At 42.6% G+C, this 15,285-nt stretch overlaps 1 long non-coding RNA gene across 3 annotated transcripts; it reads right to left on the reverse strand.

Annotated features, from left to right (window-relative positions):
• Positions 1–1,448: 1,448 nt before the first annotated feature.
• On the reverse strand, positions 1,449–9,423 carry LOC117595315. Of its 3 annotated transcripts, none has more exons than XR_004576523.1 (5): positions 9,386–9,423; positions 8,304–8,453; positions 6,196–6,289; positions 1,647–1,727; positions 1,449–1,528 (listed from the first exon to the last, which is right to left on the reverse strand). It is a non-coding gene; the product is annotated as an uncharacterized LOC117595315 (long non-coding RNA). The 3 variants fall into 3 exon arrangements; XR_004576524.1 differs by lacking the exon at positions 9,386–9,423 and adding an exon at positions 9,320–9,353; XR_004576522.1 differs by lacking the exon at positions 9,386–9,423 and having other exon boundaries at positions 8,304–8,480.
• Between the last annotated feature and the right edge of the window lie 5,862 nt (positions 9,424–15,285).

Below are 15,285 nucleotides of genomic sequence, written 5' to 3' on the forward strand. Positions count from 1 at the left end.
CTGTTTGCGGATTAAGTCGGAAAATAGGGTAAAAAAAACTGGAGACAACTAAATAGTTTTCTGTTTGTCAGTTTAGAATTTCGACAATGGAACAATGTAATATACGCCTATTTAGGAAAAGTTATGGAAGGAGGAGGGTGTAGCTTTCAAAATGGCAGTTTTATGTTAATTACAAACTCAAACACCAATTGGCGTAGGCATTTGGCGGTTCTAGTGTTAATATGCATAGGCTGGGCCTGGGCTGTATACAGAACACCATAGGAATCCCAGGGTGATTGGTGTGATTGACTGTACTCATATCCCCATTAGAGCATCCCTGTGAGAACATGAGGGGGGTTATGTGAATAGGATGCCAATTCACTGCAGTCATGTTCAGGTATTTGATCATTAAATTCATACAGGTAGCCCTTCAACCTAGGTGTTTTATGGAGTAGACCTTAAATAATTAACAGTGAGTTAATTATTAACAATTTAAATTCAATTTCAGAGATGTAGCACATGTGTAGGCCAAAACTGAAATATATTAACTGTTTTCACATATTTAGACAATTTTACTTGTCCTTACATCTCAATCATACTACACATAGGCTAAGAGTCTGTAAGACAAAAGAGAACATATGACAAGAACACTGCCTTTGTTGGCCTCCACAGTGAGAGATTTAGCCGTTAACCTTCCTTTAAACTCCTTATATCCTAAATGTGCTTCCAGGGAAGAATACAGAGCACAAGCCATTGTGCAAAAACTCAGTTTGCGTCGCTGAACGCGCCCCTTTTAGGTGAGCGTGCAGAAACTCCATTAAGTTAACACAGTCAACTAACAAACACCTTAAATACCATCGTAGTACCTTTTAACCCATTTTAATCAGAGTTTGTCAACCCTGACTTTCCTTGATAATCAGGGCCGTGCAGAGACCTTTGGAGGGGCAGGTGCTCAAAGTATAAAAGGGGCACATGGAACAAGGATTTAAATAAAATAAAATATCAATACATCAATATATTGTGACACATTCCTTTCTGATACGTGTATCGATATGGATGCTTCTGTTTTTATATGGCAGCAAATGTTGTTATGCAGTTTTGAAAAAGAATCAGAATACAAAATACCATTTTAAGGTTAAAAGTAAAAAAACTATTTTCTTTGCACCTATTAATAACTCTGGAATTACAAACTGAAGTGTCTTAAATTGTCCCAATCTGAAGGCTTTTTCTTCTCTGTTATACAGAATAGTAAAGAACAGCTGTTATAGTAAACTCTGTCTAGGACATCATCATTATTCAAAATCAACAACGTGGCCTTTTCGTACAGTACAGTATAGTTTTATTTTGTGCCTTATTAGCATATGTGGCTATTTTCATGGCAAAAACTGAATTACAAATAAAAGAGTTACATTTACACAATAAAAATATAAAGTTATTTATATTATACAACATTTTTAACATTAATGTCTAAAACTTGTTCTGGTAAAATCCTAAATAAATCTTAAGTGCATTTGCTGCTGTTGTTGCTGCTGATACTGCTGGAGTTTATCTGAGAATAGACATTAAAACAAGCATATGAGATATATTAGCTGATTAAACAATTGTTATGACCATGACAAGCTGTAAAGATTGCTGAAAGTGTTTGTAACTGGCTCACAGTGACTGACCTGCTGTGCTGCAACTGCTGCCAAGGCTGACTGCTGCAAGAAAATAAGAGGATGCTCACAGAGGCTGCTGCACACCAAGAGCTGCAGGTAGAGAAAATAAGATACCAGATTCAAAAAAGCATGGGAAATCATTTGAGAAAGAAACATTAATAGGGGGAAAGGATGAGGGTGGCCATGGCAGGGGTAAGAGTGAGACAGATACATCTATATAGACAGAGATGTGTGTGTGTGTGTGTGTGTCTAACAGTATGCAATATTATGATCATGATTTCATATGTTGCATTGTGACTCTAAGATTTTGATTGATTATATGTCTAATCAAAAATCTAAATAAAGAAACTAAAATGTGTGTGTGTTCATTCTGTTGGCAACTACTAAAAACACGGTAGTACTCCTGCAAAGTTGGGAAAGCATGGTCAGTCGTAGGCAGAAAACTTGAACTTTTCTGGCTCTTTCCTCCTCTTAGCTTGTCCAGGGACCTCAGATGGAGGATCCAGGCCCACTGATGCAGCCTTCTCTGTAGCCTGTTTATAAATGTTCTCAAACTCTTCTTCTGTTCTGCTGTAGGCCAGCCTCTTTAAAACTCCATCAACAATGCTGTATGCTGTAGCCAGGTCCATGTCTTTCTGCTGCAATGCATCAGATGCAACTGCAGTTACCTGGAAGATTGGACAGGTGATCTCTAAACACAAGAAGAACTCAAAATGTATGCTTTTTAGAAGGATCATTGCATCACCAGCTGAGGAGTCTGGGGGATCGTGCTGTGTCATTTCCTCAAGGAACTGCATGACAGATGGGAGGACCTTCACCAGAGTTTTAAGTGCCCTCTCTCTACAGGCCCACCGAGTATCTGACAGTTTCTTCAGCTCCAGTGGACGCTGATCGGGGTGCTTTCTCTTCTGCATTTGAAAAAATGAGGAGTGCCGTTTTGATGAGTTGGCCATAAAAGTGTAAAGTTTTTTAACTAGATTGAAATAGTTGACAAAAAAAGATGTTTGACTTTGCACTTTCTTCCAATACCAGATTAAGGCAGTGTGCCTGACAATGCACATACAAGGCCTTTGGATTTTCCCTGAGGATTCTGGACTGCAGTCCCTTATAGTGCCCACTCATGTTTGCAGCCCCATCATAACCTTGACCCCAGATGGTTTTTATTTTCAGGTCATTTTCTTCCAGTAGAGCCATGACAAGATTTTCAAGAGCATCTCCACTTGTTGAATGCACATTGCACATTGAATGAATCGCTCCTTTATTTTCATGTTGTGTACATGTCTCACAACAAAGGAAACCTGTTCAGTGTGGGACACATCTGTCGTTTCATCCAGAAGTATCGAAAAGATTTTCCTCTCTTGAATTTCTTCTCTGATGACACATTTTACAGATATAGCCAAAGCTTTGATTATGTCTTTCTGGATTCTGGAGAGGAGCGAGACAAGAGGTCTTTTTTGGGTTCCCTGCTTCTCTTTTACGGCATCAAGGTGTAATTTAATTACACTGTCATACTTGCTGAACAACTCCACTAACTCCAAGAAATTCCCTTGATTTTGGCTTGATGAAGTCTCATCATCTCCCCTGAAAGACATGCCCTGTCTTGCCAGGAAAAGAGTAATGGCAATCAAACCAGACAACACTTCTCTGTTCCTCTCCCTCTCTTTGTCTTTTGCAGCTTGTGACTCAAGGTCACCCACTTCAAAAGCTGCCTCCAGTATGTTTTCTTGAAGGAGTTCCACCTCACCATACCAGACATGTTAAACCTCTGAGGCACTGTGCTTTCCTCCAGCGATTTAACCCTACAGTTTTCCAGTTAGTGTGACTCCTGTATCTTTCATCATTTAAAAAAAGACTGCAGCTGAAACAAAACATGGCATCAGTGCTAGGAGAATATTCTAGCCATGGGTTATTCTCATACCACTTCTTCTGAAATGACCGTCCCTCTACATTCATACCACTTCTTACCTCTACATTCATACCACTTCTTACCTCTACATTCATACCACTTCTTACCTCTACATTCATACCACTTCTTACCTCTACATTCATACCACTTCTTACCTCTACATTCATACCACTTCTTACCTCTACATTCATACCACTTCTTACCTCTACATTCATACCACTTCTTACCTCTACATTCATACCACTTCTTACCTCTACATTCATACCACTTCTTCTGAAATGACCATCCCTCTACATTCTTTGGAAATGACCGTCTGGTTTGGCAGGGTCCAATATTATCACACATTCGGATAAAGGCCTCATCGTACTTTATGTTGAATTGTAGGACATGCAGGGTCAGTTGGGTGTTGTAGTCCAAGTAGGTTAGAGAATAGCCCCTCTCTGGCTTCTGTCTCCTTCTCCTGGCTTGCTGTTCCCTGCACTGTTTCTGTCTCTTAGTTTCCCTCTTTCTCTCCAGTCTCTGTCTCCTGGCTTGTTGTTCCCTGCACTGTTTCTGTCTCTTAGTTTCCCTCTTTCTCTCCAGTCTCTGTCTCCTGGCTTGCTGTTCCCTTCACTGTTTCTGTGTCTTAGTTTCCCTCTTTCTCTCCAGTCTCTGTCGCCTGGCTTGTTGTTCCCTGTACTGTTTCTGTCTCTTGTGCCTCTACATTTCCCACTTTCTCTCCAGTCTCTATCTCCATTTTACCATCTGATCTATAACTTTCCACTCTCTGTCCTTCTAGGAACAAGGCACAATTTCAACATTAATCTATTCTTTTAACCATCACCTAATCAATAATACCTTCAGTATTGATACAAAACATTAAATAACTGATACACTGCAATATACTAATTATTAATAACTGTTGTAGTTGATGTATAAAATACCTTTGGAGTGTAAACAAATGGTTTACAGCTCCATGCTCTCTTCACGTCATTGTAAAATAATAATAATAATAATCAGTAAACATTACAAACACACCGCTTCACTGGGAACAGCACTTACCAGCAGTCGCGGTATAGGCTCTGTGCACCAGCGTAGTAACGAACTTCTGCTTTTGTCTAGAAATCGGCATTGCAGTTTCCGGTTTACTTCCTGTCCTCATCCGCATTAGTAAACACCTAAACTCACAACAAGATGAGTGATGCTGTTGTACGGAAAAAATAAGAAATATAATGTACGTGACTCATTCATGTTTCAAGTGGGGCATCATTTTAATCAGGAGAATGTCCTCTTTTTTATAAAATATGGCTTGCGCCATTCAATGACTTCAAATGCTAGACTAGAAATAGTCAGAATAGGCAATTTTTTATATACTTCCACGTAACGCAGGTTTAAGCGCAATTAAAACCCTATAGGACCAGATGTTCACTTCCTATGCCAGTTGTTATTTTTCTGTTTCGTTGTGAAATGAGGTAACAGTAGTAAAATTAAAGAGGGGACCTGTTTTGGTGCTTTTTTGAGGCTATGGAATTTTAAGCTTAATTCAGGTTAGAAGAGGCTGAACAAAGGTTTGTTTCAATTCGCTTGCTATGACACGCTAGCGTTCCAGCTCAGCCAGCGTTCCTTTGCCGTTTTTGAGGCTAGGGTGAATTTTTATGCGTTCTATTGTCCTGCCTAATACTACACTAAAAAGGAACACGTCGCTAACTAGCTTAGCCGATAGCCGGCCGGCACACCACAGTAAACTACTTACCCTCGTAGTTGTGCAGATAACTCGATATGTAGAGTTTGAATCCCTTGTTCTGCTTGCTTGTTGGAGCAGGGGACCAGGCATCAACAGTTCGATGGACATCACTAATGCTTATTTTAGACAGGTCTTGGAGACATCTACTAAAAACGGAAATTTTGGCCGATGCAGGTGATCGCCTTAAGTAAACCGGAAACTGATAAGCCGACTTATGGCTAAAGCGGAAGTTTGTCCATACGCTTGTGCACAGAGCCTATTGAAGATCCTCTCCTTCTGGTAGTAGTGCGCGGGCGCAATATTGAAAAACTTGCGTGCGGCAAATCGTGCCAGTCTGGATGAGGTCGTCAGGTGAAAGGTCATCATGTGGTTCATTTTATTTACGAATAAATTATTATTCATAAATTTGACTAATAGTTAGATTTGGGCAATGTAGTTTATCTGTACTGATGTAATGTGCAAGTATTACTCATACTTGAAAAGAGTGTGTGAGGCCTTTCCTGATCTACAGTACATTTTGCAAATGCAACCATCATATTGGTTATGACAAAAGGACATTCAACAAAATGTGAGGAAGGGATGAACCATTTCAACCCCATTTTCTTCTTAATACATAATGGTGATGATATGTGAGTGATTCTGATACAGTACTGAAGTGATCATGTGTACAGGTGGAGTGGGGGGGCAGCAACAAGAGGGAGCTGGTGAGTTTGAACTTTGGAGCTTCTACTGACATGTATGTTATTGGATTATTCTGACTGCCATGTTCACATTCCTTAGAATCATTTAAAAAGTTTACATTTAAAAATCCTGCCATTTAGAATGTTTTATGTGTTGTGCTTTTCGGTGCAGTGTTAAATTATTACCATGTGGAAAATTCGAGTGGAAGATGCTTTTTCAAAGCGAAGTTGTTTTAAATGATTGTTTACCATTTACAGGGTAACCAGCCATGTGTGCCGCCATGTCTTCTTCATGTCTTGTACTTCTGCTTGAGTTTGGAAAATGAAGTGGCATTCCATTGTTCTGTAATGAAAGAAATGTGGATAATTATTGTTCATCCTACATTCAGCTGCTGGAGCTGATAGAATATTGCTGGATCTTTTCATGAACAGTTTTTCATTTATGTCTCGTGCTGCTTTGACAACAAAGTATAAGACCAGATCTGGTGAGTCATTAGATAATAGATCAACTGGAATTGTTGGCTTTGTGCATCATTTCAAATGGACTCAAACGAGCTGCCATTGCAAATGAGAAGAAATAACTGGAAGAGGCTATAACATCATACAATGCCCTGGTCTCAAATGCAGAGGCTGTTGATCCAGCAGACACCATGTTAGCACAAGATTTCCCAATATGGCCTTGGGACACAGGTAGAGAATAGAAAACATTTATGTCCACGCAGTGCAGAAGTTTGTTTTTGTGTTCACCTACTAGAATAGACCGACACTGAATGTGACTTAGTTCAACACTTAACCACACCAAAGTTCACTGCAACCTCGAGAGTAATAAATAATGACACAAAATATACAAGTATAAATGCACTGTACAGAATAACCAGTAGGGATTTAAGCCGATTGGCGAAGACCTTAGCAAGGACCTCATAGTCCACACAAAGCAAGGCTACATTTCGCCAGTTCTTCAGGTCGCTCAAGTCCCCTTTCTTCAGGAGAGTCAAAACTGTCCTACGGCAGCTCAATGGCAACTCCCCAACCCTGACACACTCATATAAAACACAACATAAATCTCCACCAATGAGGCCCCAGAATGTCTGTAAGTAGGCCTGCAAACTGACTGGCTGGTAGCACCGAACTCAGAGAGCAGTCAGAGAAGGACCTCCTCACACTCCCCTTCACCAGATTCCCCTACCTCCTCTTCTCCCTGACCCAACAACGTACTGACCTGCACCCTTTTCTTACCCAGGCCCTGCTCCCCAACACCAGGTGAAATACCCAGGGACGCCAACACCTCCTCCACCCCACCAACCACACCTTTCCTCACACTCTTTTTCCTCTTTGGTGTGATCAGCCCCACAACCCCACCAACTGGCTTGTGAAGGACCCCCTTACTCACACCCTCCACTAACACAGCATCAGAGACCACACCACTCCCTTCATTCCCAACAACCCTCAGGAGAGGAGGAGACGCAGAGGAGCAGAAGGGGAGATTAGGAAAGAGAGAGTGGAAGAGGAAGAGAGGAAGTAAGGAAGACAGGAAGAGAGGAGAAAGGGCAAGGAAAATAGGAGCAGAAGGGGAGAGGAGTGGGAGACAGAGATAGGAGAAGAACAGAGGGGGAGATGAAGAGATGGAATAGAAGATGAGAGGATGATGGAGAGGAGAGGAAGAGAAAGACTGGGGAGGTGAATAAAAGAAGAAAGAGGGAGAGGAGCAGTGGAAGAGAGGAGGAGAAGGTAAAAGAGAGGAGAGGTGGACATTAGGAGAGGAAGTGAGGATGAGGAGGGAGAGGAATAAAAAGGAGAGGAGCAGAAGGAGAGAAGTGGAGAAGGACAGGAGAGAAGAGGAGGAGAGGAAAAGAGAAGACAAGGGGGAGACAGGAAGAGAGGAGCATAGGGAGAGACGAAAAGAGAAGAAGCAAGGAGGGAGAGCAAGGGAGAAAGACAGGGAGGTAAAGAGAGGAGGAGAGGAGATGGGCAAGGGAGTGGGAGAGTAAGAGGAGGATAGGAAAGACAGAGAGAATGAGGAGGAAAGAGGAGACATGAGGAGAGGAAGAGAGAAACAGAGGAGGAAGAGCAAAAATAGGGGGAGAGGAAGTGAGGAAGAGAAGAGTAAGAGAAAAGGAGAGGGGGGACAGGAGAGGGAGGTAGAGAGGAGACACTGGATCAGAGGGGACAGGAGAGGGAGGTAGAGAGGAGACACTGGATCAGAGGGGACAGGAGAGGGAGGTAGAGAGGAGACACTGGATCAGAGTGGACAGGAGAGGGAGGTAGAGAGGACACACTGGATCAGGGACAGAGACACCCTGAAACACAGGAGAAGATGTGTGTGTTTTCTATCCATGTTTCTATCAGGTTCTGTTCACCTGGTGTGCTACATGGTTCTCTTTCTTCATGGTTAGTAGATCAGTTAACAGGAGGAGGTTCACTAAGTTTCTGTTGTTGGACGGTCAACTGTCACATCAATCCAATGGCTTTGGTGGTCTGTGTTTAGTAAAGTATTTACAGCATTCTATCTATCCACACACACACACACACACACACACACACACACACACACACACACACACACACACACATTATATATAAAACAATCCTAAATACTATGTTTTAAAACACCTTTTTTATTCTGTCAAATCTGGGACATTGTAATTAATTTACAGAAGCAGGAATGTTTTGTCAACAATTAAATAAATAAACATTTTAAAGACATCAATGTTTACAGACACCAATGATAAACAATAACAACCAGATGAATGATGATGAGGTTTTACAGACCAGTGTGGTGATTCATTCTATTGATTTATGACTAGTTTACAGGTTACATCTTCAGTGGTGTTTAATCAAGAATATTTACAATCATATGATGTATTTACTCACTACTAGAGAGTTATTATCAGTGTTTTACTACAGTGTCCTACTGAACATGACCATGATTAGAGTGAAACATCATGTTGTGTGTGACACAGAGACCATCTGACACAGGGACCATCTGACACAGAGACACTGAGGAATCAGAATAAACCCAAAATCCTGGATAGAGGGGCTCAGTGAATGTGGTGTTGAATGTGTACAGGTGGGTCAGTGTGTCAGAGGAGATACTGTAGAAGGACAGAGTGCCGGCTGGCCAGTCCAGATACACTCCTACTCTGTGGGAGTCTGAGGAGGTGACAGGTATGACAGTTGTCTTCTTATTGTGCCTGACAGAGTAACTGTTACCATTACAGACCAGACACCAGGACTTGTCATTGTATCCAAGACAACAGTCAAGATCCCTTCCTCTCCTGTTGATTCCTTTATATGTCACTCCTATCTCAGCCCCTCCCCCACTCCACTCTACCTCCCAGTAACAGCGTCCAGACAGACCCTCTCTACACAACACCTGTGGATAGTCCTCAAATCTTTCTGGGTGATCAGGATACGGCTGCTCCTCTCTCCTCCTTGTCACCTTTCTGTTCTCCTCAGACAGAGAGAGGTTTCTGTTTACTGTGTTTAGGTCCAGTGTGAGATCACAGACATCTGATGGATGAGACCAAGACACAATATTACACATCATCATCATTCATATTATACACACACATGCAGAATGAAACAAATATGCACAAACTTAGACACACAGACATGTACACACAAACACTCACACACCAGCTGTATATGTGTTCTGTATAATAAATCACTTACATTTCTTCAGTCCTGATTTCAACCTCCACTCTCCACCATGATCCATACTGTGGAAGAAGCAGAGGAGCAGACTGTCATTCAGTGACACACAATCTGTCTAACACACACACACACACACAACCCCCTCCACAATCACACAAACAACAATTCCCTTTTCACATCACACACCCAACACAACTCAAAGTTTTTGAAAATTTCAAATCATAATTGTTTCTGCAATCACACATTATGACTTCTTCGTTTTTTAATTAAACGTCCTCCATTCTGCCAGAACACACCACACAACCCCCCAATCACACACAAAAACAATACACAACCCCCAATTACACACAAAAACAATACACAACCCCCCAATCACACAGACACAACCCCCCAATCACACACAGACACAATACACAACCCCCCAATCACACACAGACACAATACACAACCCCCCAATCACACACACACACAATACGCAACCCCCAATCACACACAAACACACCACACAACCCCCCAATCACACACAATACACAACCCCCCAATCACACACAAACACAATACACAACCCCCCAATCACACATCCAACACAACCCCCCAATCACACACAGACACAATACACAACCCCCAATCACACACAAAAACACCACACAACCCCCCAATCACACACAAACACAATACACATCCCCCAATCACACATAAACACAATATACAACCCCCCAATCACACACAAACACAATAAACAACCCCCCAATCACACACAAACACAATACACAACCCCCCAATCACACACAATACACAACCCCCCATCACATACAGACACAATACACAACCCCCAATCACACACAAACACAATACGCAACTCCCAATCACACACAAACACAATATACAACCTCCAATCACACAAAAACACACCACACAACCCCCAATCACACACAAACATACCACACAACCCCCCAATCACACACAATACACAACCCCCCAATCACACACAAACACAATACACAACCCCCCAATCACACACAAACACAATACACATCCCCCCCAATCACACACAAACACAATACACAACCCCCCAATCACACACAAACACAATACACAACCCGCCAATCACACACAAACACAATACACAACCCCACAATCACACACAAACACAATACACAACCCCCCAATCACACACAATACACAACCCCCCATTCACATACAGACACAATACACAACCCCCAATAAAACACAAACACAATACACAACCCCCCAATCACACACAATACACAACCCCCCAATCACACACAAAAACAATACACAACCCCCAATTACACACAAAAACAATACACAACCCCCCAATCACACAGACACAACCCCCCAATCACACACAGACACAATACACAACCCCCCAATCACACACAGACACAATACACAACCCCCCAATCACACACACACACACAATACGCAACCCCCAATCACACACAAACACACCACACAACCCCCCAATCACACACAATACACAACCCCCCAATCACACACAAACACAATACACAACCCCCCAATCACACATCCAACACAACCCCCCAATCACACACAGACACAATACACAACCCCCAATCACACACAAAAACACCACACAACCCCCCAATCACACACAAACACAATACACATCCCCCCAATCACACATAAACACAATATACAACCCCCCAATCACACACAAACACAACCCCCCAATCACATACAGACACAATACACAACCCCCAATAAAACACAAACACAATACGCAACTCCCAATCACACACAAACACAATATACAACCTCCAATCACACAAAAACACACCACACAACCCCCAATCACACACAAACACTATACACATCCCCCCAATCACACACAAACACAATACACAACCCCCCAATCACACACAAACACAATACACAACCCCCCAATCACACACAATACACAACCCCCCAATCACACACAAACACAATATACAACCCCCAATCACACACAAACACACCACACAACCCCCAATCACACACAAACACTATACACATCCCCCCAATCACACACAAACACAATACACAACCCCCCAATCACACACAAACACAATACACAACCCCCCAATCACACACAATACACAACCCCCCATCACATACAGACACAATACACAACCCCCAATCACACACAAACACAATACGCAACTCCCAATCACACACAAACACAATATACAACCTCCAATCACACAAAAACACACCACACAACCCCCAATCACACACAAACATACCACACAACCCCCCAATCACACACAATACACAACCCCCCAATCACACACAAACACAATACACAACCCCCCAATCACACACAAACACAATACACAACCCCCCAATCACACACAAACACAATACACAACCCCCCAATCACATACAGACACAATACACAACCCCCAATAAAACACAAACACAATACACAACCCCCCAATCACACACAATACACAACCCCCCAATCACACACAAAAACAATACACAACCCCCAATTACACACAAAAACAATACACAACCCCCCAATCACACAGACACAACCCCCCAATCACACACAGACACAATACACAACCCCCCAATCACACACAAACACAATACACAACCCCCCAATCACACACACACACAATACGCAACCCCCAATCACACACAAACACACCACACAACCCCCCAATCACACACAATACACAACCCCCCAATCACACACAAACACAATACACAACCCCCCAATCACACATCCAACACAACCCCCCAATCACACACAGACACAATACACAACCCCCAATCACACACAAAAACACCACACAACCCCCCAATCACACACAAACACAATACACATCCCCCCAATCACACATAAACACAATTTACAACCCCCCAATCACACACAAACACAATAAACAACCCCCCAATCACACACAAACACAATACACAACCCCCCAATCACACACAATACACAACCCCCCATCACATACAGACACAATACACAACCCCCAATCACACACAAACACAATACGCAACTCCCAATCACACACAAACACAATATACAACCTCCAATCACACAAAAACACACCACACAACCCCCAATCACACACAAACATACCACACAACCCCCCAATCACACACAATACACAACCCCCCAATCACACACAAACACAATACACAACCCCCCAATCACACACAAACACAATACACAACCCCCCAATCACACACAAACACAATACACATCCCCCCCAATCACACACAAACACAATACACAACCCCCCAATCACACACAAACACAATACACAACCCCACAATCACACACAAACACAATACACAACCCCCCAATCACACACAATACACAACCCCCCAATCACATACAGACACAATACACAACCCCCAATAAAACACAAACACAATACACAACCCCCCAATCACACACAAACACAATACACAACCCCCAATCACACAAAAACACACCACACAACCCCCAATCACACACAAACACTATACACATCCCCCCAATCACACACAAACACAATACACAACCCCACAATCACACACACAACACACAACCCCCCAATCATACACAAACACAATACACAACCCCCCAATCACATACAGACAAAATACACAACCCCCAATCACACACAAACACAATACAAAACCCCCCAATCACACACAGTACACAACCCCCCAATCACACACAAACACAATACACAACCCCACAATCACACACAAACACACCACACAACCCCCCAATCACACACAAACACAATACACATCCCCCCAATCATACACAAACACAATACACAATACACAACCCCCCAATAATACACAAACACAATACACAACCCCCCAATAATACACAAACACAATACACAACCCCCCAAAAACACACAAACACAATACACAACTCCCAAACCACAGACAATACGCAACTCCCAATCACACACAAACACAATATACAACACCCAAAAACACAAAAACACACCACACAACCCCCAATCACACACAAACACTATACACATCCCCCCAATCACACACAAACACAATACACAACCCCCAATCACACACAAACACAATACACAACCCCCCAATCACACACAATACACAACCCCCCAATCACATACAGACACAATACACAACCCCCAATCACACACAAACACAATACACAACCCCCCAATCACACACAATACACAACCCCCCAATCACACACAAACACAATACACAACCCCACAATCACACACAAACACACCACACAACCCCCCAATCACACACAAACACAATACACATCCCCCCAATCATACACAAACACAATACACAACCCCCAATAATACACAAACACACCACACAACCCCCAATCACACACAAACACTATACACATCCCCCCAATCACACACAAACACAATACACAACCCCACAATCACACACAAACACAATACACAACCCCCCAATCATACACAAACACAATACACAACCCCCCAATAATACACAAACACAATACACAACCCCCCAATAATACACAAACACAATACACAACCCCCCAAAAACACACAAACACAATACACAACCCCACAATCACACACAAACACACCACACAACCCCCCAATCACACACAAACACAATACACATCCCCCCAATCATACACAAACACAATACACAACCCCCCAATAATACACAAACACAATACACAACCCCCCAAAAACACACAAACACAATACACAACCCCACAATCACACACAAACACACCACACAACCCCCCAATCACACACAAACACAATACACATCCCCCCAATCATACACAAACACAATACACAACCCCCCAAAAACACACAAACACAATATACAACCCCCAATCACACAAAAACACACCACACAACCCCCAATCACACACAAACACTATACACATCCCCCCAATCACACACAAACACAATACACAACCCCACAATCACACACATACACAATACACAACCCCCCAATCATACACAAACACAATACACAACCCCCCAATCACATACAGACAAAATACACAACCCCCAATCATACACAAACACAATACAAAACCCCCCAATCACACACAGTACACAACCCCCCAATCACACACAAACACAATAAACAACCCCACAATCACACACAAACACACCACACAACCCCCCAATCACACACAAACACAATACACATCCCCCCAATCATACACAAACACAACCCCCCAAAAACACACAAACACAATACACAACTCCCAAACCACAGACAATACGCAACTCCCAATCACACACACACACAATATACAACCCCCAAAAACACAAAAACACACCACACAACCCCCAATCACACACAAGCACTATACACATCCCCCCAATCACACACAAACACAATACACAACCCCACAATCACACACAAACACAATACACAACCCCCCAATCACACACAAACAAAATACACAACCCCCCAATCACACACAATACACAACCCCCCAATCACACACAAACACAATACACAACCCCCCAATCACACACAAACACAATACACAACCCCCCAATAATACACAAACACAATACACAACCCCCCAAAAACACACAAACACAATACACAACTCCCAAACCACAGACAATACGCAACTCCCAATCACACACAAACACAATATACAACCCCCAATCACACAAAAACACACCACACAACCCCCAA

Source organism: Esox lucius, chromosome 11, assembly GCF_011004845.1.
Source record: "Esox lucius isolate fEsoLuc1 chromosome 11, fEsoLuc1.pri, whole genome shotgun sequence".
NCBI classification, from domain to species: Eukaryota; Metazoa; Chordata; class Actinopteri; order Esociformes; family Esocidae; genus Esox; species Esox lucius.